Raw genomic sequence first — 6,000 nt, forward strand, 5'->3', positions numbered from 1 at the left:
TGCTCATATTACACTATAAGATGCATTAGATTCAAAGAGCAATCAGACAATATGTCATTCCAGGTTTTTTCAAACGTTTCATCATAGACAAATGTTGGATGTTGTTTAATACGGAGTCCTCGTGGGATCATATTCTTAGATAAACACTGGTTCAAAGTTGTTGAATCCCAAAAATGTTTAGTCTCTTGGAGTAGGAGTTTTTCCCATTTATGGAACAATGACTTGTGTTCCTGCCACTGTGAGGATGGAAAGACACCAACTCTTTTCCCCTCAACTCAGAGGGAAGATAACAATACCCCGACGCATAAATAAAGACACGGACACAGCATTAACCTTTTAGTGGGCTGGAGGTCGGCCACAGCTTTAATTAACCTGTATTTCTTAACCTTTAACCTGTATACTTTGTAACAAAAAACCGGAAATAACTAGCGCGAGACCGGAAGGGGGGTGTTGCCCTCTCCCTACGCTTCCGGAGGCCACTCCCACTTCCGGCACGCCCCTTTTCACTTTCTCATAAAAACCGCACGCCAGCTGTGACTTTGCAGGAGAACTCTGGGATCAACTGAAAGAAAAGAAATAAAATTCACCACCTACGGAACCAGGAAAAGAACTAGAAGTTCAGCACCCAGGGAAAAACAGAACCACAAAACAGACAAAAACAAAAACATATTTATGACCACTTTGTGCACTTTTTTCACACTCTCTTTTTTTTTTTTTTTTTTTTTTTTTTTTATGACCAACATAACGCAGACAATACCAACACATGTCACCAGAGTTGCGTCGCAACCGTGAACCCAGTCATACACTCCGTATTGACTTCCGCTTCTCCAGTTTTTTTTTTTTTTTTTTTTTTGAAAAACAGAACCCTGTTGGGAAAAACAGCAAGGAAAGGGGCGGGTGGGAGGGAAGCTTCTCTCGCAGGAGCAGAAAGAGGAAGATGGGCGCTCCGACCCCAGCTTAAGAGGAGCCAGAGCGTACCATCTCCAAGCAAGCACACAACACAGAGGGGGGGGGTTAAGAAAACAGACAGAATGTAGCAGACAGTAGAGTATACAAGAAAGAAAGGGGAAAGAAGCAAGAATAAGACAACAATAACAAACATAGAAAACCAGAGAGGACAGCAGTTAAAGAGGGAGTTGAGGAAAGATGGGGAAACAAATACCTCTTTTGTGACCCACCATCGCAGTCCCTGGCATCCTCCCTTAATGGTAGGGTCCGGTGCCTTCCAAAGCTTGTGGACAGATAATGCATCTGTACCAAACACTTGTGCCACTTTGTTTGTGCGGCTACTATCCGTCATGATGGAAGTAGAATAGTGATTTGTTGTATCCGTGGAACTATTCAACACCATGTATTGTTTGGTGAGAATTTTAACAAAAATAGAATCATAGAATCAATAGATCCAGGCACGTACAAAAAACAGATAAGCTTACACATTTTTTGTACGTGCCTGGATCCATGTCTGTACTATGGTTTTAAATTTTTGAAGTAAAAGTTATATTTTATATATAATTGGGCATGCTGGAGTAATTTTTTGTTTCTTTGACTATTGTCTACCACGTGAAACAGTCCAGGGGTTTCTCTGTGCAGCCCATTTGCTCATTCAACAGATCCAGTGAAAACATATACAGGTCATTCCGCAGTGGTCAGAGTTGCATAAATTCTGCTTTATACATTATTAGATGTCAGGGGGCTATCACGGGACATTGCAACTGGTTTGGGGGCCTCTAGAAAATAATATTACTTGTGTGTGGACAGTGCGGGACATTATTACTTGTCTGGGGGCCACTAAGTGACATTGTCACGAGGAAAGAGGAACATTATTAGTTATCAGGAGGCCACTGGGGGGTATTATCAGTTATCAGAGGCCACTGGAAGACATTATTTCTTACCTAGGGTCACTAGACAACATTATGAGTTATCATGGAGTCACTGAGGGACATTTTTAGTTTCAGGGGGCCACTGAGGAGATTAAAACTTGTCAGGGGTCACCTGGTGACATGATTTTTTGCCAGGCTCAATAGGGAATAATACTTCTCTTCTGGCGGCCACTATGTAACATTGCTAGATGTCAATGGACCACTGGAGAACAGTATTAATTGTTAGGTGGCCACTGGGGGATATTGTTAGTTATTAGGTGGCTACTATAAAACATTAGTTTCAGGGGTTACTTGGGGGCACTATTACTTGTCTGGGGCCACATGGTATACGTGCTTTATAAACACACTAGAAGTAGGAACTGGCTTTGTACAGGTATATTTCATTTTTTGTTTGTGTAGTGGCCCCATAAGAATTGCCCAGTTTTGCACTGGTGTGTTTTATATGTCATTTGTGTGTGTCCATAAGTGTCATGTGATCATGTGTATCTTAATTTGGACATCAGTGAAAAACCTGGAGTAAAGCTCTGATGTGTGGTACTGTGTTGTGAGGCATGTATCTAATCCTCCAGCGTATGGTACGGTGTGCAGATGCGTATGCTTAATCCTCCAGCATGTGGTACTGTGTGCTGAGGTGCGTATCTCATCTTCCATTCTGTGGTATGGTGTGTAGAGGCACGCATCTAATCCTCCAGCAGGTGGTACTGTGTGCAGAGGCACATAACTAATCCTCCAGCATGTGCTACTGTGTGCTGTGGCGCGTATCTCATCCTCCATTGTGTGGATCAGTGTGTAGAGGCACGTATCTAATCCTCCAGCATGTGTTACTGTGTACTGAGGAGCATATACAATCCTCTGGCGTGTGGTACTGTGTGCAGAAGCATATGCTTAATCCTCCAGCATGTGGTACTATGTGCAGAGGCACGTAACAAATCCTCCAGCATGTGGTACTGTGTGCTGAGGTGCGTATCTCATCCTACGGTGTGCGGTACGGTGTGTAGAGGCACGTATCTAATCCTTTGGCGTGTGATACTGTGTGCTGACCTATGTAGCTAATCCTCTGATGTGTGTATCTCAGTTTGGATATTAGTGTTGCATTGCGCATTTGGAGTGACCTGTGTAAGGCAGGTGGAATGTGAGTGAAAGACTTGCAGGTTTGTTTTGGCTGATAGGGGTCATTGTTTTGGGAATAATGTATCTCTGGAATGGTACGTCCGAGAGAGTCGAGGCCTGGTCTTAAACCTTCCTGGACACCTGAAGTATCTGTGTGCCAAATTTGATGAAGATTGGTCCAGTCATTTGGTTGTGCATAAAGAACAGACAGACAGGCAGACATAAACTCATTTTTATGTATATAAGAGATAAGAAAGAGAGATAGTTCCGTAAGGGCAGTGCCGCTCATGGGCAGAAAAGTGTTTTCACATCGCAGCTGTTCTTATGTGGCTAAAAACATCTTGCCAGACTTGTAATCCCAAAATGGCCTGGCCTTGTACCATCTCACTTACTATGTTCCAACTCGAGATGTTGACCATGAAGGTGACCATGGCCATGTTGGGCAGGATTCTGGGTCCATGCATATGCTTGCAACCATGACCGTCTGTTCTGGTCTTCTCTTTTTTTGGTCTAATTCCAGTTTTGTCTCAAAAATCCTGGATACAAAGTGTTATTGTCATTGTTATTCTTCTTTAGGTTTATTTTTATATTTTGTACTGAATTCATGATTTTTACACAAGAGACAACACAACAAAATCTCCACAGACTTGTTTTCCTCCGTGGGCTTGTGCTAAGGTTTATATATATGAAGCCTCGCATCTCATTTATACTGCTGTCTATGAAACATTTGTAGCTTTGTTATACTCCTCGTGTTCTATATTAACCCTTTGCTTTTATCTCTTATTATGCACTTTTTATATAAGTTTTTTTCTTCTCAATATTGAGATAAATCCTTTTCAGAACTAGGAGGAAGAACATGAACATATCTGAGGTGAGTGTACAGCAAGGTGAGGCTGGAGTCAGGCAAAAACTACCTTCAGGTGCTCAAGTGTCCTCCAATTCTGCAGAAATATCAGGAACATAACCTGCGCTTTATATGACAATTTATTAGTGAATAATATAATGTGCCGGGGGCAATTTAGTCCAGGGAACATAGATTAGGATCAAGTAACTGCAACACTATGATCTTTCCTATGTTCGCTGGGATTTTTGCTTTTGTTTTTTTATTCTTAGACTTCATTATGTAAAACTATTCCAGACTTATTTTTTTAAAATATTTTTTTAATATTTATTATTGCCATTAAAATTATAAAATGAGATAAATCCCGCTGTTGCACTACAATTACTTCCCTGCTGCTCTTGTCCATGGCAATACTTCAGGTTTCACATACGGCTATAACCAGAGTGATATGGGATGGAGCCAACCCGCAGTAATGTGAGCTAGATAGTCACATGTGTTGCAGAAACTTCTAGAAGTCAGTACCATTCATCTGACTAACCCCTAGTTCACATCTGCATTCAGTAATCCATTCAGGGAGTCCGCATGGGGACCCCCCGAATGGAATACCAAATGCATTGACAAGCGGTGAGCAGAGAAAGCAAATGGACCCCATAGACTATGATGGGTCCGTGTGTTTTCCACGCACTGCCCGCACACGTCATACGGACATGAAAGTAAATCACAAAGTACTTCTCTGTCCGCATGTTCTGAGTGGTCTCCTCTCCAACAAGGAGCGCCCTGGCGAAAAACAAGGACTCTACCGAATCCAACAGGTGGAACTTGAGGACCCCCTTGTCTGTGCACAGCCCTGAAGAGGGAACAGAGTCCACTGGGTTGCCGCACATGCAGAAAGCACACAGACCCCATTATAGTCTATGGGACCGTGTGCTCTCATAAGCTCTTCCATTCCATTTGAGTGGTCCCCATGCGGACTCCCCAAACGGACTACCAAATGCAGATGTGAAACAGGGGTAGGTTGTGGCAAGCACATGGATTCTTCCATTCAGAAGACTAGGACAGAAAGTTCAGAAACTAATCTGCAGTGAGAGAATTAGGCTGAAGCTCCATGTTGCAAAAATTCTGCACCTTAGAGTATCTACAAAGTGGATGGGATCAGCCCATAAAAAAATCTACAAATGTCAATTATACCTACAAATCCTTAACCAATCTATATAGTAGTTAAGTGCAGACACATCTATACATCATGTGAGCCAATGGTGAGCCAACTAACCACTAATTGTATTTTCTTTATACGTCATGTGGTTGTGGACCCAATAATGTGTTAGCAAGATCTTGCGCTATATGATATCTAAATTCTAAGTCTTTTTTTAAAAAAATTTAATTTCTTTTTTTAGATGTAGGCAACTAATGTAACTTTGGTCACTGAGTTTTATCTAGTAGGATTTCAGATCAGCCAATGTTCATTAATTTTCCTGTTCTGTCTTATCCTGGTGGTTTACTGTGGGACAATATGTGGGAACCTCCTGATCATCACCCTGGTGTCCACCAGTAAGATCCTCCACACTCCAATGTACTTCTTCATCTCACAACTCTCCATTACAGACATCTTATTGACCACCGATATTGTCCCCAACATGCTCTACATCCTACTGAATCATGGTGGCGCCATTACGTTTGCCAGATGTATCACACAACTCTATTTCTTCTGTGCCTCAGAAACATTTGAGTGTTTCCTCCTCACGGTGATGTCCTATGACAGATATGTGGCCATCTGCAATCCTCTCCATTACAATGTCATCATGAGGAGCGGCCATTGTAAAAAGTTGGCCATTCTCTCCTGGTTTTTTGGATACTTCTGTGCGCTCATTGACACCTTAGTAATATTAATGCTAACATTTTGTGGACCCAATGTTATCGAGCACTTTTTCTGTGACCTCGCTCCATTAACAGCCCTTGCCTGCTCTGGTAAGTATATTGTTGAGTTGGAGCTTTATATACTGAGTTTTCCAGTTCTCTTCCTCCCAATCACAATAATTATCATATCATACATTAATATTATTGCCACGGTCTTACAGTTTCAGTCCGGTATCAGTAGACAGAAAGCCTTCTCCACCTGCAGCTCCCACCTGATTGTGGTCTCCATATTCTACTGCACTCCATTGAGTGTGT

This window comes from Leptodactylus fuscus, chromosome 5 (genome assembly GCF_031893055.1).
Source record: "Leptodactylus fuscus isolate aLepFus1 chromosome 5, aLepFus1.hap2, whole genome shotgun sequence".
In the NCBI taxonomy this organism is placed as follows: domain Eukaryota; kingdom Metazoa; phylum Chordata; class Amphibia; order Anura; family Leptodactylidae; genus Leptodactylus; species Leptodactylus fuscus.